Here is a 24299-nt window from a genome sequence, read left to right as displayed (position 1 = left end):
TCAATTTTGACATGCAAAGTTTTATATCACATTTCCAACTTGTTTTAAACCTTAACTTAGTCATTCTACTCAATTTCATCACAATTTTCGAATCAAAAAACAAAACATCACCTAATAACTCAAGCTTTAATCAAATTATCCAATCAACATGCATGCATTCACTTAATCATCAAATCAATCTCTTCTAGACCCATTTTTCATTCGGCTAAATCATGATTCATAATCTTAAGGACCAAACAATGACATGCATTACTTGTTCTTCTTTAAAACTAACATGCAATCACATTTTTCACTAATTAAGCTTAGTTTACACTAAGATCGAGCCACCAAATCTAATTCCCCTTTTTATTAGTACAATGCCGAACCAAAACCTCAACATGCGACCCTCAAATTTGATTTTCTAAGCATCAAATCATTTACACACATCCAAATTCTTTTAAAACAATCAAAGCAATCCATTTATCAATCACATACTCAAATTTCAAAGGAAGTACCAAAACCCTTTTTGAACTTTCAAGAAACCAAAACATGCAAGGCTCAAAATCACATTAACACGTCATTAAAATTCCACCGGCTCTCCTTGGATCATGGCCGGTGGTGGTCGAACTTAAGAGTGCCCATAATGGGTCTCCTCTTGAGTTTTAAACCACAAAATCTTCTTGAATCTACTCTTATGATCATATATCAAGAAATTGATTTCCTTGAACACAACCATAGAGATGGTCACCATAAACACTTACGTAAACGCTTACATGCAAGTGGAATTTGAGAAGTATACCAAAAATAGAAGCTATAGGTGGTAATATCTTTGAGTTTGGGTGAATATTTGATGTTGCATGCAAGAGAGAGAGAAAAGAGATGGGAGAGAGCCGAGAGAGAGAGAGTGTGTGTGTTCGAGAGAGAGGAAAAGAAAGTGAGGGAGAGGGGGAGGATGTTCACGGGAAAGAAAGAAAGAAAAGGGGGGGAGGAAGAGTGTTTATGTTGTATTAGGGCCAAGGGTATTTTAGTAATCTACTAATTCCCTTTTTGTGTTTGATTAATCCTTTCTTTTTACTCAAATAAGGTAAAAATCAAATATAAAGTATATCTCTCTCGGAAATTCGAAAATTATTGCAAATGATAATTTTAATATGTAGATCTCGAAATTAGCTCTCCAACCATTACTCATAATAATCTTTTGAGCGAACGGTTGATTTTATATGATTTTCACAAGTTTGCTTTAATAATAACATTTTAGCACACACAAATCAATTTAAAATGCAGCGATCACCAATTAAATCCGGCCATCATTTTTAGAAAGTCTCTAGGACTAATACGAAGATAACAGAACAAATCTCATGCCTTTATCTTATTCAGATAATTTTATAAAAATATACGAAGGTTAAATAAACTTTATTTAAATCAAATAATTCCCTTAAATCCAGAAAAATGTCAACAGATCACGTAATCATGCACATGGATAAGCAAACACACATACAAACACATCACAACTCATGTCTGATCATAAAATTTATTCTTCTTTAATCTTTATTCTTTTCTTCGCGTACCAGGTCACGTTCAGCCTGACGACCCGACGACACAGCTTAACTCCTAAGCTGACTCTTTAAATTGGAACGCTTCTATTTACGCTCCTAGATTCTAATATACAGTAAAGACAATTAATCAACACTTAATCACATAATTATAATCACATCATATAAAGCATACTTTATTGACTTAATTTCTTCGCAAAATTCTCAGTCGTCACATAACTCAAATGTCAAATGCTACAATTGTGGTGAAAGAGGCCACATCTCTCCTGATTGCAAGAAAGGAAAAAGTGATAAAGGCCAGGAACTTATCACAAAGAAGGAAAACTGGGCAGACACTTCAGATTCTGAAGAAGAGGTGAACTATGCCTTGATGGCAAATGCTGATAGCAGTTCCGGAACTGCTGAATTGAAGGTACCTCATTCAACTCTTGCTTTTCATACTGATGATATTTCTAAGCTAAGATTATATCTGAAAACCATGTTCATTAGTTTTAGAGATCAAACTTTAGAAAATGAAAGATTAAAATCTGAAAGTCTTGCTCTTAGAAACAGAAATGACTACTTAGAAAAAGAGTTAGTTATATTCCATCAAACTCAGAAAGAAAGAGATGAGGCTTTTTATGTTAAAGATGAACTGCTAAAATTGAATAAATCTCTTAAATCTGAATTGGAAAAGGAAAAGGAGTTAATCAAAACTTGGACTAACTCTGGAAGAACAACTCATAAAATCTTAGAAAATGGAAATTGGAAAGAAGGACTAGGTTACCTAGATGATAAAGAAGAAAAGGAAACTGTGTCATCTAAACCAAACTTTACCAAGAAAGCTGAAAAGCCTAAAGTTAATCCTGTCAAGTTTGTGTCAAATTCTGACAAGTCAAAATCTGAAAAGATGAAAGACTCTAAAACAGAAGTCAAAGAAAAGTCAACTTCTAACAAATTAAAACAGGATAAACCAACTGTAGTAAACATTGGCTTAATGACAAAGAAGCAGCTTAAGTATAAGTTGAAAGAGATTAAAAATGTGAACAAGGTCAAAGAAGCTAGGAAAAATAGGAATGGAAAGGAAGATGTGAATAAAAGCAATAATTATATGTCTGTTCCTAATGCTCCTAGAAAGAAATGTTATAATTGTGGAAACTATAACCATCTTATTTCTCTTTGCAGGAAAAATAAAGATATAAAATCTTTACCTCCTAGATCAGGAGTTAAGAGTCAGTCTGTTAGGTTTAAACCACAAAATCCTTGTTTTTATTGTGGTAGTTTATGGCATTCTATTTATACTTTTAAGGAATATCATAGTTTGTACTATGATTATTATCAAATAAAACTTTCTTTAAAGAAAGTTAGTGTAATTCCTTCCAGTGTAAATTCTGATGCAAAGTTTGATATAAAGTCTGATAAAAAGCATGTTAGTATAAGCTCTGAAACTAAATCCGCTACAAATGCTAACAAACTTAAAAAGGCCAAAGGATCCAAGCAAGCCCGGGTCCTTAAAACTAACCAATAGTGGTCTTTGTGATTGCAGGGCAACAGGAAAAACATCCTAGTTCTGGACAGTGGATGTTCAGGATATATGACTGGAAATAAAGCCCTTCTATCAGACTTTGTGGAGAAAGCTGGCCCAGGAGTTTCTTATAGAGATGGCAACATGGGAAAGACTCTGGGATATGGCAATATCAATCTTGGGAATTTCATAATTAAATTAGTAGCTCTTGTCTTAGGATTTAAACACAATCTGCTAAGTGTTAGTCAAATCTGTGACATAGGTTATCATGTGGATTTCTTTGAAGAACACTGTGAAGTTGTAAGTAATTCTACAGGCAAAGTGGTTCTGAAAGGTTACAGACATGCTAACATATATGAAGCCGGACTTTCAATAAATTCTGATGGTTCTGCAATCTGTCTGTTAAACAGGGCATCAATTGAAGAAAGCTGGAATTGGCACAAGAGACTCTCTCATTTAAATTTCAACAATATAAATGAGCTAGTAAAGAAAGATCTTGTGAGAGGACTGCCAATATCAATATTTGCTCCTGATGGTCTTTGTGACTCATGTCAAAAGGCAAAACAAAGAAAATTTTCATTCAAGAACAAAACGAAATCCTCAATTCTTGAGCCTTATCACTTACTGCATGTTGATCTATTTGGTCCAGTCAATGTCATGTCCATTACAAAGAAGAAATAAGCTATAGTTATAGTGGATGAGTTCACAAGATACACTTGGGTGTATTTCTTGTACAAGAAGAATGAAACTGCATCTACTCTAACTGATCATGTCAGACAGCTGGATAAGTTGGTCAAAGATTTTGTTAAAATAATAAGAAGTGACAATGGCACTGAGTTCAAGAATTCAATCATGGAAGAGTTCTGCAAAAAGCATGGAATAAATTAGGAATTTTCTGCACCTAGAACTCCACAGCAGAATGAAGTTGTAGAAAGAAAGAACATGACTCTTATTGAAGCTGCACGAACTATGCTTGATGAAGAAAAGCTACCAACCTATTTTTGGGCTGAAGTTGTGCAGACTGCTTGTTTTACACAGAATGCTACACTCATAAACAAGCATGGAAAACACCATATGAGATGGTGAAGAAAAATAAGCCAAATCTTAAATACTTTCATGTATTTGGATGCAAGTGTTTTGTTCTTAAGACTCATCCTGAACAACTATCAAAATTTGATCTAAAAGCTGATGAAGGAATTTTTGTTGGATATCCACTTTCCACAAAAGCCTTCAGAGTCTACAATTTAAGAACAAGGGTTGTCATGGAATCTATCAATGTATCTTTTGATGATAAAAAGATTACTGGACTTGAAGATTTCAATGATCATGATCAACTGAGATTTGAAAATGAAGATATAAATTCTGATTATGTAAATTCTTATAACCTAAATCCCGATCCTGTAAGTTCTGACGGGTTAAATTCTGATGTCATTGAAACTGTGGTAACTACTCCAAAGGAAAATGCACCTATCAGGGGGAGCAAGCTGATGATCATAACACATCTCAAGACTCTCAAGAAACATCAGAACCTATCACTGGCTCTTCAAGTTCTGATTCATCAAGTGTTGATGAGCCAAATTCTGACAATTCTGGAAACTCTTAGAGCATAACTTCAGGGGGGCATCAGAAAATGCTGATGGAGACAACATGGATCATGGGGGAGGATCCAGTTCTAGAGATCAACTTCCATCTGCAAGGAAGTGGACTAAATCACACACACCTGACTTAATAAATGGAGATCCTGAAGCAGGTGTCAGAACTAGAACAACAACATCAAATGAATGTCTCTATCATTCCTTTCTATCTCAAACTGAACCAAAGAAAATGGATTGCTGGTATTAAGTTATATGCATTTGCTGGTATTAAGTTATATGCATTGCTGGTATTAAGTTATATGCATTTGGAAAAGCAAATTGATTTTTCTTGGTGACTTTTCACATTCTCAGATTACTGGAGAAATACTCTGATAACAGCATAAATTCTGATGGCAGTTGTAACTCATTTACACTGAGAAGCCACTGTCTAAAGAATTTCAAAAATGCATAAAATGAGCACAAGCAGTTGAGGTGGATACCTGCATAAATTTATTTTATAGTAGACTTCAAAATTAAAGACAGATTTTAAGCATTTTTCTTAGTTATGCCTTATTTCTAAGATATACTGAAGTTTATCAGACTTTAATCTTTATCTGATCATTTACACATACACACACTCTCACTCCATATGAATGATGAAAATTACTATGGTGATTAAGTTGTTTCAGATAAACAGTTAAGTATTATTTGCATAAATTCCGAGGACAAGTTCTGATAATTAAAATCTGAAGAAACCGGTCAGTATTTGTGTGAAGAAACACATAAACAGTCATTCATTTTTTTGAGTACAGGAGCCATGTTCTGATGACCGTTAAATTCTGATAATAGTCAAGTTCTAATTCAAATTCTGATGCTTACGTGGCATTATTTAATTGCTTGACTTATTTTAAGTATTTCCTGTAACAGTCATATTTATCATAAAATAATTAAGTGAGATAAAAACAGTGATAATCATTTGGTTAATGGGTTGCGTGTCTGTTTTGGTAACCGCATGTGAGCAATAATTACTGTACGTTAATCGTGCCCACTAATAATGTTTTGACTGTTTACATGCTGTCAGGTGTCACATGTCTGTTTTACTTCCAAAAATAGTCGTTGAGTGGGAAGAGTATAAATATTAGAGATAGAAGATTATACAAATCTTTTACCTTATCTCTTACTTTAATCTCTTATTTCTTTTACTCTATCTCTCTTTTTCTCTCTATCTTCTGATGAACTTTCTTATGGGCATTTCACCAAACACCTTGCAAACACACAACTTTTCACTTAATTTTTCACAGAAATGGCACCAAAGGATCTTATTTATGATGGAGCCAAGTTTGTTCCCAACAACTACATGGCTATTCTCAACAAGGACGAGGCTCCTTCAGAACTTCACTTCATTCAAGACTTTCTATCTGGGAGTGAAATTGGTTATGCTCTGACCCAACCACAGCTTCTCTCAGGAAAACAAATTCTGGAGTTCTGGGCTATATGATGATGGTTGTGAAAATGGGTCCCCAAGTATCATCTTCACAACTGGGGAAGATGAGCATCTGGTTACCTTGTCTACTATTCGACAAGCTTTGCATCTACCAGAAAACTGTACTTACAGTTCACAAGTTGGGGAGTTAGCTCTTCAAAATATGATGGCAAATCTTGGGTATGAGAAATCTTTGTCCAAGTTGGGACAACTGAAGAGACCCTACATCAGGAGGGAGTGAAGCTTCTTTTTCGACTGTATTACCAAGGCCTTTGCCAACAAATGCTCCAACTTTGATGCTATACCAATCCTGAGTCAGCAAATTGGGTATGCTCTTATTAATCAAACTCATTTTGATTATGCTAGTGTTGTTTTAGGGTTTATAGGTGATAGGATGAAAGAAGATAGCAACACAGTTTATTTTGCTAGATTCTGTCAACTTATATATAATTTATGTTGTTCTGATGCACCTCAAAACTTTAGTGAGACAATTGAACCCTTTAAACTTCACAAAAGGGCTTTCACAGACTTATTATCTGCTGATAATAAGAAGAATGTACTAAGCCCCTCCAAATTCTTCAATCAATAAAATAGTTCTTATTAAATTCTGATCCTCACATATACAGTACTATATATCCTGATGTAGCACCAACACAACCTCCACCTACACAGCCTTCCAATACTCAACCACAGCCTACCATCAGAACCTACTATCAACCAGTATAATCCTCTCAATCCACCTCTGGTACTTCTCAAAAGGTGCCTATTGTAAAATCTGACAAATCTTCTAGGCCTAAAAGGACTATCTCTATGCCTAAATCTCCACCAAGAAGAAGAAGAAGGATTATTCTGAGGGATGAATCTGATGAGGATGATCAAGTCCAGGATCCTACATCAGAACCTGTGACAAAAGAAGCTGAAAAGGTAATTTTTCAAAAGGAGGTAGAAGCTGAAGATACAACTCTTCAGAAGGAGAATGAAGCTGAAGGTTCTGGCATTTTGAAAAGGAAAAGATCTGTAAAGTCTGATACCGATCATATCTCTCCATCATCCAGAAGATCAAAAAAGACAAGAGCAGGTGTGCATATGGCACAAATTCAATTTGAAGATGCTGAAGAAGCTGAGGAAGGGGATCATAAATCTCTGATCTCATAAGAACCTATAGTAATTAAACCCTTTCAGCACCTGAAGACACTAATCTAGACACAGTGATCACACCTCATATCTCTCCACTCAAAGCAACTTCTACAGTTGAAGATTCAGGATTAAGTCCTGAAATTGATATTCACAGGTTGTATATTCCATCTGTCTTGTATCTGGAAGCACCACAAGCAAAGGAGTCAACTCCACCTATTTCTCCATTAAATGTTGATATTCCTACTACTCCAATTCTGTATTTGGATCCTGAAATAGATGAAGTAGTTCCAGAATCTCTTTCAGCTACACACACTCTTGTGTTATCAGAAGATGAGGAGATGTTATCAAGTTCCGGAGACAGTGCTCCTGTTAATGCTCCAATTCTTGGAAAAGAGGCACTACTTAAATTTGTTGAAGAAGATGCTCCTGTTCCATGGGAAGAAACTCATAGAGGAGTTGAATGGACTAAGAAGTGGAATGAACCTGACTTCATTCCAAGCTCAAATGTTCTGAAAGAACATATTTCAAAGGTTGATGAGTTGCTGACAAATTCTGATTTTAAGACACAACTTAAAGTCACTGCTCTTAGTACTAAATCTCTTCAAGGTCTACACTCCACAACTCAACAAAAGGTTGATAAGCTTCAAGAAACAGCTGATAAGCTAGACATGGAGATCAAATTAGATAAAAAGAGGTTTATCAAACCTATTCAAGAGAAAGTGGAAGCAATTGAGAAAGTTCAAGAAAAGCAGCAGGCCCAGCTGGATGAGGTCTTGCAAAATCAAGCTGCTCAACAAATTCAATTAACTGAGATCCAATCTTCAGTGGAACTCCTTCTTTCTCTACTCCTATCAGATGATGCCAAAAAGGGGGAGAAGGTAGTTAAGTCCAAATGCTCAACTAGCCAAACTCTGAAGAAAAAGGATGATTCTGAAGATGACCAGGGAAACCCTAGTAAGGGCGAAGGTCAAGGTCAAGGCAAGCAAAGTAGCAAAGTTTCTTCACATAAACTAATTTCTGATTCTAGCAAATCTTCTACACAGAAGAAGACAAGTTCTGAAGCCGTGAATGCTCAAGTTCTGAAAGCAATTTTTTTAATCAAAGTCTGATATCAAGTTCTGATATTCTGATTCAAGCTGAAAGTCAAGACTCTCAGAAGTTTTTATAAACTCTGAAGCTTAAGGAAAGGGAGACTACTGTCTACTATATGGATCCTAAGATTCAAACTCTTGATGAAGAAATTGCTAAAAGATTGTTTCTCAAGCATAATCCTGGAATGGATTTAGAGACTATAAAGGAGGAAGAAGCTAGATTTGCAGCTGAGAAGACAAATCCTAAATATAAAGCTTCTAATACAAAGAAACCTCCAAGGCCTAAGGAAAAAGGCATTATGATCAAGGAAAGGTCAACTTCTGAGGCTTCAAAGCCCAGGACAAGATCACATGTTGAAATTGATCCCAAGGAAAAAAGGAAAGGAAATATTGATGAACCAACAAAGAAACAGGAGATGAAGATTACTCAAATCTTGATGGATCCTGTGTGCAAAATGGTTCAGGTTTTTGATGATAGAGCTGCAGAAGATGAAACTGTTGAAACTCTGAAAAGAAAGAAGATAACAGAAGAATCTAAGACAACCTTTGACATAGCTCAAGTTGTTCAGAGTGAAGACATTTCAGAACAGTAAGGTATAAATGAAATAGCAAATCCTGATCAAGTTATCAAGACATCAACCTCTGACAGAGCTCAAGTTGATTTGAACAAGATGACAATTGCTGATAAGAAGAAGCTGCTATGGAACAAAGCTACTCCAGTGGAACCTAAGACCAATCTAATGATTAATCAACTTGCAACGTTTGGGTTGAGAGCCAAGCAACCTAGAGATAGAGCTGGATTAGGTTCTGATGAAGAAAAGATATAAACAGGAGTAGAAGTTACTCTCAAAGATCCTTTCATGTTGACATAAAAACCATATGAACAAATCAAACAAAAGCACCTTGAAAAAGTGCTGTCTACTCAAATTGTGATGGATGCTCATGATAAAGATGATCTAAAAGAGAAACTAATCTTATTTCTCAATGGTGGCAGAACTTACAGACTAACTGATACTGATGTGCTAAAAAAGTCTGTCAAATAGCTTTAATATATTCACTACCTTCTGGAAGTAAAATCTGATGTTACAAGAAGATGGCCAAAATATATTTTGAAGGCTATAAGAGATCTTCTCAGAATCTCTGGTACAAAAGCTTCTCAGTACATTCAAAAAATAACTGAAAATGATGGAAGAGAAATTCCTATGAGGAAGAACTCTGCTAAGGTGGAAGTTATTCTGAAAGGAAAGTGTCTATGCTACAATGAAGACTCTTCACATCCTAAAGTTATCAGACTTGGAGATGGTCTTGAAAGAACATCAATTCATGCACTCGGAATAACCATTTATCAGATTGGTGATAATGAAGATGAAGAACTGATGCAAGTCAAAGCACAATTAGTTAAAGTTCTGAGAAAAGCTGAAGAGAAGCTGGTAAAAGACTTTACAAGGAATCACTTTGGATTCAGATTGATCCAGTGATATTGGTAAAGCTACATGTACTGTAAGTTGTAGTTAGTTGTCTAAATAAACTCTCATTGCATTTGTACTTAAATGTTTTTGACATCATCAAATCTATTAACTTGTATATTTTTCATAATTTACAAGTTGGGGGAGATTGTTAGATATATTTATGATGTCATGTCTAATTTGTTGTGTTTAGTTTCAGAACTTAATATCAGGACTTATCAGGGCTTACTGGAAATCAGAACTTACTGAAGTTAGAACTTATATCAAAACATAAGGCCGTCAGGATTTATATCAGGACTTAAGTACGGGTACTTCAGATAAGGAATGCGGCTGATTTACAGGAGAGGATCTGGGCTAAAACAAAAGAAGATATGCATGGAGAGTTGGACAGCTATAGGACTACAGAAGATAATATCTAATTGATATAATTTAGGAGACAGAATCATATGCCATATCAATTAGAAGATATCTTGTAACTGTGTACTATACAAACACAACTTAGGGTTTACATTATATGAGTTATCATTCACGAGAACATTATTCATAGTAACCCTAGCAGCTCTTAGTGATATTGTTCATCATTGAGAGAGTAGTTTAACCTACTTTGTAACAAGAGCTTATTATATTGAATAAACTTGATTACTGTTACATACTTGTGTTCTAAATTGATTTGATTGTATAAACACTATATTCAACCCCCTTCTATAGTGTTGTGTGACCTAACAAGCATAAATTTGGATCTGAATCAAAACTGCATTTCACCATTAATCCAAAACAGAAATAGTTGATAAATCATTTATTCTATGATTATCGAAACAATTTAGAAACAACAGTTTAGATTGGAACCAATTATATTTCATATTGTTCCTGATGATCAGTCACGAAACAACACTGGTATCCCGTAGCCATACCATAAATATAGGTAATACCTGTATCCCGCAGCCATACGGTACCTATAGGGCGCTAGAAAATGCATATATTTTCCTTGAAATATATTACATCTTGACCGATATCTCGATCACCTATGCTGTAACCAGTAACCAGTAACCATTCCAATCTTAAAACATTTTTATTGAAAAGGAGCCGAATCAATCGACATCCTAAATAATTTTATTCCCCCATTCACTTGGCCAGGAATACTTGCAACCAAATCATTTTTCTGAAAATCCCAAACATTTATAAATCCTGTAATTTGATAAGTAAAATTACTTAGCTATTCTGAACATAGAATAGCAGAAGAGTACTTGCATAAACAGAATCATTTAATTCAGCGATATGTAAAATATTTATCTATTCTGAACTGAGAATAGGGAAAGCAATACTTGCATGATAAGATTCAAAATAAATATCACTTGAACAATAAGTGATGATAGGGATACTTGCCTTTGGTGTTTATCAGTTAGTCACACTCGCAATAACATAATCCCTCATTCTAACATCTCAGGCATCATCGTCTTTTATTCTAACATTTTACTTCTTTACTGCTCCTGCGATTGCTAGAAGCCAGGTATGCATTACTGCTCCACTGTACTCTTGATCCATTCCATTTCACTTATTATCCAATGTCTTGTCGTGATCAACTCGAATGATCCACATCTATAAGTAAAAGATACAACCTTAATCATCTAAACAATAATTACTCGATGAACTGCACGTCAAAATCCTATCGTCTACCCATACGATAGCCCACACATAATTATAACAACCAAACACAGGACTCTTGACCCACATATGCACATAATTCACATAGCACATAAACACATAACTCACGTATCACATAATTCATATCACACATGCCTCGGTTCGTCAAAAGGTTCGACTCGGTATGTTTAAAACTGAAATCGGGTCAAAAATATGATTTTTCGATCAAAAATCGACTCAGAAAGATTCAAAAATCGACTCAGAAAGATTCAAAAATCAAATGGCCTTTTAATACAAAAGAAATTAGGCCTCAAACGTATTTTCATTGGAAGCGAAATATTTTTCTGAGTCTATACGCGTTCGTTTCGTATTAAACGGAAGAACGGTTTATTTTTTACGAATAATTAGGAATAAATCAATTAATAATAATATTAACTGATTTTTAAATACCAAAATATAATTTTTAAAATCTTAAATCAATTTTTTTAGGATTTATTTGAATTAATTATAAATAATTGTATTTTATTTAACTATTTATAAATAAAATTACTTGATTAAATGAATTAAACAATTAATTAAATCTTGTAATAAGTAATTAAAATAAATTATAAATAATTAAAAGAAATGTACATTTTTGAAAATAATAAAAGAAATAATCTTTGGAATTTAAAACAATTAAGAAAATAATTTTTAGAATTTAAAATAATAAGTAAATGATTTTTAAATTAAAATAAATGATTTTCAAAAATAGAAATGAAATTTTGATTTATTTTAACAAAAACAGTTTTTAAAAACTGAATAAGGGTTCGGGAGGATTAAACCCGGGTCAAGAAATAAAAGAAACGGGTCGCAGTCGGGTAATCTGGTCAACGAAGAACAGCCAGGCTGTTCATCGGAGTCGACGCCAGAAATCTGGGTTTCCTAGATTCTGTCGTCTTCTCCGACGAACGTCCGGAATCCGGCGAACCCACATGGACTCCAACCAACCAATTCCAACATCGTTCGAACGGGTTTTTCAATCCAGGTACAACCAAAACAGTTCCCAGCACTCGAATGCAATCCACGTTAACAGCAAACAGCAGCCAAACCCGGATTCCGGCCAAAATTGCCATGAAATTCGGCAAAGCTTAGTAGGAATCCGGCGAATAGCTATTTCAGTCATTTCTATACCAATTCAAACGCTTAACATACGAAAATGAAGCTGGGAATCAGTACTAGAATACCCTCCAAATCCGAGGTATAGATTTGGGGCATTACTAATACTAACTACTCACTAAACCTGCACAAGAGGAATATAAATAGAATAATTACCCCGAACTACTACTACTCAGGATCTTTTCAAGGTTAAGGATTGAAAACAAGAACCAAAAACCAACTTTATTATAAACCAAACTGAATCAACTATCTCAAGAACTCTCCTTGTTACAAAACTTTATTCTATTCACATTTTAAACTAAATAACTTTTATTCCAACTATCATTATTACTTATTCTGCTACACCTGATCTGGTAATTCAAAGCTCTCTTCTGGGATAAGGACAAACACCCTTGGTATAAGAGGGTCCCGCTGCTTGACTCGCTTCTTGACTACTCGGGTTCTGATGGGTTTCATTCTTTACCTTAACTGAAAAACAATGTGAATAACAATAAAAAGGGGTGAGCCAAAATTGCTCAACAAGACTGCAACAATGTATATATAGTGTAAAGAGAGAAGAATAAATTAACCGATAATCTGTTGGTTTGAATAACCATCTGTTTATGTAAAGAATAATAATTTGCCATTACTGGTGAGTGCCAAATGAACGAGACTGGAAAAAAAAACCAACATATGCACTGTAACATGTTGATCAGTCAGGATACAGTACGAATCTATACCCAACTGCATAGACCCAACCAACATAAAGGGTACCCAGGAAACTATGACCTTATAAATCAAGGGTCCGGTTCATACCCGGTCCGTATCATAACCATCCAGTCCATAGCTTAGCATCCGGAATAATCGGTATGCTTGTGATGTATCCCAGCATCAGGATATATCAGAGTATATATAAGTAAGGGTATCAACATTGGAATATGAATAGAGGATTCAATAATTGGGAGAAATCAATAATCGAAATGAAATAGAAACAAGAATTAATAATTATGTATCAGTGTATATGAACAAGAATTATCAAGGTGTAATTGATATGGAAAGTGGGGTATATTTCACTATTCTGAACTTATAATAGGGGAAAAACTTTCCTGGTGTGCACTTCACCTCGTATGCTTAACTACCTTTTATCTCTGGCTTGATTCGCCTTGTTGGTACTGAATCTATCATGGAAAGATATTCATTTAGATAACTTACTTCATACGCGTATCTCGAATTGATACCAGGTAGCCCTAATCGCCTACCCATACGATCTTATCAGACTCACATATATAATTATATACCACATAAGGTTCACATAATCACGTAAAGCATATAGCACATAAGGCACATAATTTATTTCAGACTCATAATTAATTTTAGGATCGATACTAGACTTATACTTGCATTAACCAACCCTATCTGGTTCGATTCCTGATTTTTCAGAATTTATTAAGCTCGATTATACCCCTAAGAGGGCCTATAAACAATTAACTATCACAAGGCGACTCTCTTTCGGAAGAAATTATGACTTATAATTTTTTTTAATGGATTCGTTTCATTTTTCTGAGTCTAAGGGTCTTCGTTTCACTCAAATCGGACTAACAGTTTAATTACTGCGAATTAAACAAGATTTAATTAATTAATAATCAATTATAAATAATTAATTATAATTAAATAAATCTTAATTATATTTTTAAATAATTATTAAATATTTATTGTATTTTAAAATAATTAATTCTTAATTATTAGGATTAATTACAATTTATTACAATTACTCGTAAATTATTATCAGTTATTCAATTAGATAGACTATTTATAAATAATTAATCAATACCACTAACTATTGCGATATTCATCGAATAAATAGTTACCGTTCGAATAATGCTCCAACTCAACGATCGACTACTCGTATAAATACGAGCTACTCGCATTCTTTGAATAACTATCGAATTATTGATCATATTTTTCGATTATTTAACCTTTATTTATTAATTAATTACTTAATTATTAAATGATAAATAAATAGATAAATGTTTAAATAAATAATTAAATAAATAATCAATTTTGAATTTCTAAATTAATAAAATAATTTAGAAATTAATTATAATATTTTTCTGAATTTAAAACTAATTTTTATTAGATTTTTAGAATTTATTAAAACTGATTTTTATGTTTTATAAAATTAAAACTAAATTATAGAAAATCAAAAATAGAAATTGGGGAATGAATTTGGGTTTTAACGGATCGAAACCGGGTTATGGCATCGGGTCAATGGGTCGACAACTGGGTTGATCAGAACAGCCGCCGGCCGGCCCAGAATCCAGCCCCGGCGGGGCGTTTTCCGGCGATTTGACGGCGATCAGAACATAGCCAAATCGGGTGGCCTCGACCCCGGTTCTTCATCATTTTCTATCAAAATCAACACCGCGACCACTCCGTGATCGATCCCCAGCCTTCCTCCTTTCTCCTTCACCGTCCACGACACCGGAGCTCGAAGAACAGGCGGCGGTGGCGGCGTTCTCCGGCCAAAACGCCATCGTCCCAGTTTGTATACCAAACTTCGTGATTTTTATGCCAAAACAACGCTACACTTCTCTAGAATCGTTCCCAGCAATCAACGACAATCAACAACACCCTTAAATTAACTAAAAATCAATTCAAAAATTTCAAAAAAACAAGAACTCGGGAATCACCTTCCCGGGGTTATACGAGCTAATTAACTATGCAAAATCATTCTTAGAACTATGAATAAACTATACAAATCATCAAAATCAACAAACAATTCCAGAATCATAAACCCCTAATTCTAGCATAAACCCTAGAAAAACAAATTGAAAGTCTCATGACTAAAACATGAAATTGATTATACGAATAGAAAGTAGAGATCAAGAGGATCGTTTTGGTTACTCACATGATAAAATCGGATAACAGAATCATTATGAAATCTGAGATTTAATTCCCTGCTTGTTCTTCACCAACAACTCTTTGTTCTTGATTTTCTGAATTTTTAATAATAATTAACTAATTAATTAATAATAAATCATCTATTTATATTATGGAAAATAATACCCCTAATAAAATTAAGGGGCTAATAAGACATCTAATAAAAATATTTGGCCCCAATTTTTATAATTTTTGGGTATTAAATATGAATTTTTAATGATCCAATAAATACAAAATAATGCTAAAAATTTCCAAAAATTATGAATATTACAAGAATGCAAAGAAAAATGATATTTGATAATTTCATGATCATATAAAAATAAAAATGTGATTTTTGTGGGGGTTTTGGTACCCGAAGGGGTCCGGAAAAGTCATTTTTTCCGCGAAAAAAGGTAAATTTGTAAAACGTCTAGGGGTTCAGAATAGCGATATGGTATAGGTCGTTCTTGGCAAAATAGGGCCAATATTTTTTGTTTGAAATAAGGGCTTTTAAAACACTGTTTAAATTGTACGGTTTTGAAATAAACCCTATAACTTATAATAAAATACTTAATAAACATCTGAAACACGGTTCGAGCAAAACAGACAACACATAACACTTAGCAATTAGGGTTTTACGACTCAACACATTTAATCACAAAATAATACACATAAATATCTTTATTATAATATAATACAAATATAATTTTCTCGGTCGTTACAAGTATAGTCTATTCCACCCAACCAAATCAACAATCAATTCAAGAATAATCTGGAACATTCGAAAATAAAAATAGCAAAACCCATATACTCAACTTTCATCATTTAGCAACAAACAATCCACATAAATACATGAATCGATTCTTTAAATCATTTTAAAGCTATTTATAACCTCAAACCGATGGAAAATAAACAGAAATCAAAAAGCCAAATTCAACTCAAGAACACTAAAATCGATTTTGCAAATTACTTAACCTCGATTTGTGATTTTGGTATTAACAGATCGGGCTCAAAACAAGCTTCAATTTGGTGTGAAGAGCATCAAAATTGGTTTGATAAATCTCTGGAAATCATGAATCAAAGATTGATGAATGAATTTCACCCCCAAAGTTGTTCTTGTTTTCTTTCTATTTTCCGAAATTTTAATAAAATCAATAAAATAATTAGAAATTTTGCAGCTATTTATATTTTTGGAAATACCCCTAAATCAATTAAGGGTGTTTTTATTCCCATAATTAAAATAATTATGCCCCAAAATAATAATTGTGGGGAATAATTTTAAAAACAGTAAAATATAAAATTTGTATCAAAATTCCCCAAAAATTGTGAAAATTTTAAAAATGCAAAAATAATGGGTATTTGAAATACGAATGATTTTATAAAAATGAAAACATGAATTTTGTGGGCTTTGACGTTCCGGTAAGGTCCCAGTCCGTTTATTTTTGAAAAAAAAACAAAAACGATACTTAATTTAACAAAAAAACCCGAACACGTATAAAATACATTCAGATGCACATAACCGAGATAAAACGAATACTTCGATAGAGATGCTAATAAACACACGTCCAAATTACGGATCGATTCATTTCAAACAGGTAACCAGTATCTTATTGGATCATATCGGATCCGAAAATAGATTACTTAGCCGCTAAGTAATTATAAAAATGATACAATTTAATATCAGATTTGGATAATTATCAAAACTAGGCTTCTTATAAAACATTTTATACGAAAATAACGTAAAAATATCCCGTCTTTTTATAATACGGGTTTTGTTAATTTATCAAAACGATTGTCGTATCAAAAATTGTAAGCTGGGACGCGTACGGGTCAAACCGTAATCCGGATTGAAAAAGTTAAAACACGAAAAATGTCCGGAATTATCAGATTAGGTTAGTAAGGAGTTTTCGGAAGAGTTTCGGGTTGTAAAAACGTAAAAATAGTTGAAGTTGGACGATTACCGGCTTTTTAAAATATTTTTGTAATTACTCAGAAAATAATAAAAAATTCTATAAATCATTATAAAATAACATAACAGACCAAAAATTACCAGAAAATATCACAATTATCTATACTTTATTTTGGACTTATAAAAATTAAAATACTCAAAATTTATCACATATAAACATCCAAACATCAATTTCACTTATCATATAGTTCACTAAAATTCACATAAAAATCACATAAATAATTCCAAATAATAATAATAATAATAATATCTGAAAATATTGAATATTACAATCTACCCCTTATAAGGATTCCGTCCTCGGAATCAGTAGAAGAAAGCACTAAGCGTTTTGTTACCAACTTTCCAAATCTTGCAAACACAATTTTTCTCAAAATTTCCTATAACACTACAATTCCTTATACCACACAGTTATCACGTGAGCTTCACTCCGCATTATTATTCCATTCACACACCATTTGACTAATTTCTCAATAGAATCACTTTTACTGATCGAGAGAGAAGAATATAGAGGAAGATAGAGAGAACGAAAGAGAGAGATAAATAGAGAGCGAAGTAGAGAAAGAGACTGACTTCGTTGTATGCCACCGATATTCTAATCGCATTGCAATCCAGTGTTGTTGTTGGTAATCCCTTCACCTAGCCTTACTTTGACTTGACCAAGGTAACTCAGCCGAACTTGATTGGCATACCTTCAAATATTTCAGATGATAAAATCATGGAATTTCAAAGAGAAAAGAATTTTATATCATAATAGGACCAAAAACTGAATTTGTGAAAAAGTATTGTTGAAATGAAAGGATAACTGAGAAATCAATATGATCAAATGAACTTGGTATTGCGTGTCCAAATTAAGACACTACTAAATGTACGGTCCCGTAAGAGGGCTATTTTAAGCTAGAAGGGGGGTTGAATAGCTTAATTACCAATTTAAAAATTGTTATGGCGTTTTAAAATAATTTATCCATTTTTAAAACTTTACCAAGTGGTTGTGCAGTTTATATGTGTGGAAAATAAAGTGCAAGGAAAGAAAATATCATACGTTGATTTTATCCTGGTTTGCGATGGCGCAACCTCTAACAGATTCGCTCACCCCTACTCCAGTCCCCGAGCTCCTCTCCCGGACTCGGGATTTTCCCTTATAATAAACTCGCTCCTTTAGTAGGCGGAGAAGCCTTTACACCCTTACAAGTATTTTTCTTGGTGCGTAACATAAGGGTCACCACCTCAAAATAAATGTAATACCTACACAACTTATCTTAGACAATAACTCCCCGCTATTTCTTCAAAGTTGTTGTAGGGCCTTTGTGTGGACTTGGCTTCCTTAGCTTTTGTCGGTCTTGGATCTTAGTGATCCGGTCTGGGGTCTTTCCTCTTCTTCACAGTGCGAAGACTACTAAGTCCCCGTTAGTAAGTCTAGGACTTGGGTCTTAAAAAGAGAATCACCTCACGTCACTTCACCTCACTACAAAACTAATAAGACAATCCACGAAACAAACCAAGTATAGAAAAGATGGTTTGAACTAGTATGTTACTGTACTAGCCCACAAATAGTATAATATTCAAATAAGAATATTAAAACTAAATAATAATACTTGACTTAAGATAATAAATGGTAGTCCAAGTATTTTTATAATTACTCCTATATAGATTTAAAATGAAGTTGTGGAGTAATATGAGAAGTCTTTTATATAAAGCACTTATAGCTTTTGACTTCTTTAGTATTCTTCTTCTTTCGATTATGTATTTATAAATCGAAGAATACTTTAGTTACAATCTCGGAATTGTAACTTATCCTTTACGCTCGTAGGCTTAAGGATTTTAGTATACTTTTGTTTTGACTCTTATATGGTCAAAGTATACTTTTAACTTCAAGCACTTGTATAATTTTTATGATTCTTAGCCAAGATCCAAATAAGAGAACTGCAAGTAATTGGCGTAAGACCGTGCTTTTGAAGTTTAGACGAATAATTACGAGTAGTTTATATATATCGAATAAGAACCCCACGGAACACTGAAAAGATGTTAGAAAAGGCTTATACGATATGTCTTGTAATTGTTTATATACACGATATGTGTTAGCCAAGATCCAATTAAAGAGCGTGAAATTAATTGGCTAACTCATGAATTTGATTCATCTTTAAATAACAGATGATTACGAAGTGTTTATAGATCGAGTAATAATCCCCTGGAACACTAAAGATGTTAGAAGGGATTAAACTATGTTTTGTAATAGTTTATGCGCACAATATTTGTTAGCCAAGATCCAATTAAAGAGCGTGAAAATAATTGGCTAACTCGTGAACTTTAATCCGTTTTGATATTTGACATATTACGAAGAGTTTATAGATCGAGTTATAATCCCCCGGAACACTAAAGATGTAAGAAGGGATTAAACTTTGCTTCGTAATTATTTATGTGCACGAATATTTGTTAGCCAAGATCCAATTAAAGAGCATGAAAATAATTGGCTAACTCTTAAACTTGTGTCAAATTTAAATCTCACTCTTGGAGATTAAGTACTTATCTTTATAGATCTTCTTGATGAAATGATTTTTTGAAGATCAAGTACTTATTCGAATTCCGAGTTCGAATCTTATTTCTCTTTACCCTTGAGAACTTTCTTTATAATAGATCTTGTATTAGATCTTAAGATGAAGTAGAGAAGTTAAGTACAAAGCTCAAATAAAAGAACTCAAATAAGAAGCTAAAAGTTACCACTTTTGAAGAACGGTCGGAAAAGTTTGCCGGAAAAATTCGCCGGAGGTTCGGCCGGATTTTGGCACTTTGGTCGAACTTGGGCAGCCCTTCGGGAGGCCGGGAAGTGGTAGTGGATGAGCTCACTTGGTGGTAAACGCTTGGTTGGGTGAAGCTAAGCTTGGATTTCAAAAACCTTGTATATATGTAAGTATATAGAATAGAGAGAAGGTTTTTGAGAAGAAGTGTGTGTATAGATTTTGAAAGAGATGAAGAGAAGCACTTCTTGAAAAAATCTCAGAAACTTTGTGGCTCTTTAGCTTGAATAAAATGGGTTGGGGTGGGGGTTTATTTATAAGAGAAGTTGGGTGGATTGAATGGTGGAGATTTGAGGAAAATGGATGGTGGATGATGTATGTCACTTGGATTGATGACATGGAAAACAAAGTGTGTTTCTTTGAAACTTGCCATATGAGACAGACAACTTTATGGATTTAAAATCTCAGCCGAGATTTTTGAATATATATATATTCCTTTTATTTTAATCATTTGTTTAATCACTTAATTAAGGATTTAACACCTTTAATTATGACCACCTTAAAAACTCCTAAATAAATATCATAAAAAAATATGATAATTACTTAAATAATATAAAATGATATCCTGCAAGATTTGGTCAATTTTAGTCAATGGTAACTAGGTCAAACATGGTCAACTGTGGGACCAGCTGCCTCGATTTTTGTGCCCGGACAAAAATTCTCTGAATGCTACAAAATTTTTACCATACTTAGAAAATACCATTTAAATGATCCATACCAAATTTCAAGTCATTCTAGCATGTGGAAGTATTTTATTTAAAAATAAAACTATTATGTTAGCTTTTCTTCCGAGTGGAAATATCATTGGTCTTGAAATAAAGGAGATGGATCTTTTGACCAAAGTTTTGACTTGAATAAATACTTAAAATATATTTCCTAATATATAAAATATATTTGGATGATAGGAAATTTGTTTCAGTATTTTTGAATATTTTTCTCTGAGAAATGCTGATTTTACGAAACAAGAGAAAATTACTGTAAGTATACAGAAATGAGTTGCAGAACTGGATATTAATATTCCAACCATGAATATTAATAATCTTTGAATAAAAAATCTTTTGATATATATAGAGATATATTTTGGAGCGAAGAGTTAAGTATTTTTGATATAGCACGAGACTTCTAAAGAATATTTCTGATATATTCCTTATTCGAGCACTATGCCATAAGTGCACATAGACAACCCCTACTATAGAGTTGCATAAGTCCCAAATGGAGTTGCATAAGGTAATAGGAAACACCAAGGGGGGGTTGCCAATGTGGAAGTGGCTGTAGACACCTAATGCAACATTTTGTGCAACACTTGAAAGTATTGCATCAGGTGGATTTTGCAACAGTAAATCACATATTGGCAACAACAGAAAGTGTTGCATTAGACCTGACAGGATAGTACACTTGGTCCTACGTGGCAACTGACACATCATATTCCACGTCAGTAACAGGGGGTCCCCAGAGCCACATCAGCATGCCACGTCAGGTGGGTCCCATCCTGCCACGTTAGCTTTGGGGACCATAATGCCACGTCAGCATATGAGGGCCCATAATGCCACGTCAGCAGTGGGATCATTTTTTCCATGTCATATGTGGAGCCCACATTATTTATGCAACACCATTTTGATGCATATGCAACACTATTTTCATTCAATTGTAACAGTATATACTGATAAGTGGCATTTTATACCACTTAGAACGTCTTAAAATGGCTTAAATTGGTGTCTTGAAATCAAGTATTTTGTGTATTTGATGCATTTTTCTAGTGTTTATGCATTTCAGGGTATTAGTTGCATTTCGGAGGAGGAATCATCAAGAATAAGCCTTGGCATGTGTTCACCATTGCGAGAGGAAAAGAACGGGCAGATTACGGCGAAGAAATGGAGCAAACCTGGAAATTTTCCAGTAGGGTCCTGCGCGCCCGCCAGCAATGCTGAACCACCGCGCAGCAGCCTTGCGCGCCCACGCAGAAATGCTGAGCGGCCGCGCAGGGTCGGGGAAAATAATATATTGTTTTAGACTTCTACTTCTGTTTGGCTTCCAACTTCTATGTAATCTGAGTTTTATGGGACTATTATATAAGTAGATTTGAGACGTTTTTCACAGGGTATTAAGAGAGGATTATGTTTTAGATTGTGTTTTGCAAGATGCGAAGGAGATAAGGAAGAAGACCGATTTAGCACACAGCAACGAAGAGGAAGCATATATTCTTGTGATTCTTGTTTCGTTGTAACTTTGGATGCTAGTTTTCTTGCTTTGACTTATTTACTCTTATGACGTACTCTGTTTTAATATATTTAGTTTAGTTGTTATTTTCTTGTGTTCGTTTATCATGATTTCATATGAACCCATGATGGCGATAAGTTCTATTATGGGCTAATCGTGATCGTGGGGTTGCAACGGATTTATTATGGAATTCTTTAGTTAATTGTTTAATACTTTAGTGTGTGATGATTGCATGATATCTAGTATTGGTTGTGCGTATTCGTCTTATGTGCGTCGCGAACATATAAGATAGGGTGTTAATCTCTTGTGAAGCGACAGTGGATCTTGAGATTTACAACTTGCCATGCTAGCTTAGGTTCATGTACGTTGTGCATGATTAGTGGGTAACTCTAACAGTTTTATTTGCCCTATGTAATCAAAAGGAATAACTTGTGCTTAAATCGTTGTGTTGTCAATTTCTGTAGACATATAGGAACTCAACATAATTGATGACTATTCAACTTCTATCTTAATTGTGGATGTTTGGTAGAATGGTATTAGTACAATGAAAGTTGGCTTTTATCAGTTTTGTGTTATTCGATTAATATCATCACTGTCACATGCTAAAGGTAATAACTATGGCTATAAAGGTAATAAACATAGAAGATCATATTGTTCAAGCTGATCCAGCTCTTATGGATTTTTCTCGGCCTAAAATTGATGACATTCAGTCAAGCATCCTTCATCCGGCTATTCAAGCTAACACCTTTGAAATCAAGCCGGGCACTATTCAGATGGTGCAGAATTCTGTTTCTTTTGGAGGAGCGGCAACTGAAGACCCCAACATGCACATAAGGAATTTTTTCGAGATCTGCAGCACTTTTAAGTATAATGGAGTGACTGATGAGGCTATCAAGTTGAGGCTTTTCCCATTCTCACTGAGGGATAAGGCTAAAGACTGGTTACATTCTGAACCAGCTGGGTCAATCACTACGTGGCAAGATCTTGCGCAAAAGTTTCTGGTGAAGTTTTATCCAATGGCAAAGACTGCTGCTATGAGGAGTGCTCTTACTCAGTTTGCGCAGCAACCTACAGAATCTATGTGCGAGGCTTGGGAACGCTACAAGGAAATGTTGAGAAAATGTCCACATCATGGAATGCCGGATTGGATGGTAATCACTGGTTTTTATAATGGTTTGGGGGCTCAATCTCGGCCCATGCTCGATGCAGCAGCTGGAGGCGCCTTATGGGCTAAAAGCTATACTGAGGCGTACAATCTTATTGAGACGATGGCTGCAAATGAGCATCAAAACCCAACTCAGAGGATGACATCAGGCAAGGTAGCAGGTATTCTGGAAGTTGATGCAGCCACCGCTATTGCAGCCCAGCTCCAAGCGCTATCAATGAAGGTTGATTCTTTGGCTACGTATGGAGTTAATCAAATAGCTATGGTTTGTGAGCTTTGTGCAGGTTCTCATGCTACGGATCAGTGTTCTCTTGTCAACGAATCTGTTCAGTATGTGAATAACTATCAGCGACAACAGCAGCCTGTGCCAGCAACCTATCATCCTAACAACAGAAATCATCCAAATTTCAGCTGGGGAAATAATCAGAATGCTATTCAGCCACCGTATCAGCAAGGAGTGAGTAAACAGTTTAACCCACCTAGATTCCCGCAACCACAGCAGTATGCTACAAGACAATCATATCCTCAACAGGGAAGTGCAGCTGCACCTACTAGTGCTGATTTTGAGGAACTTAAGCTGTTGTGCAAGAGTCAGGTGGTTTCTATCAAGACCTTGGAAAATCAAATCGGTCAATTAGCCAATGCAGTGCTCAATCGTCAACCTGGCACTCTTCC

The 24299-nt window shown here is 34.4% G+C and overlaps 1 non-coding gene across 1 annotated transcript; it reads right to left on the bottom strand.

Annotated features, from left to right (window-relative positions):
* Positions 1-23490: 23490 nt before the first annotated feature.
* On the bottom strand, positions 23491-23597 carry LOC141694139 (small nucleolar RNA R71). Its single transcript, XR_012563467.1, has one exon. It is a non-coding gene; the product is annotated as a small nucleolar RNA R71 (small nucleolar RNA).
* Between the last annotated feature and the right edge of the window lie 702 nt (positions 23598-24299).

The sequence above is a fragment of the Apium graveolens genome, chromosome 10 (assembly GCF_009905375.1).
Source record: "Apium graveolens cultivar Ventura chromosome 10, ASM990537v1, whole genome shotgun sequence".
NCBI lineage: Eukaryota > Viridiplantae > Streptophyta > Magnoliopsida > Apiales > Apiaceae > Apium > Apium graveolens.
This window is presented reverse-complemented; position numbering and strand designations above follow the sequence as displayed.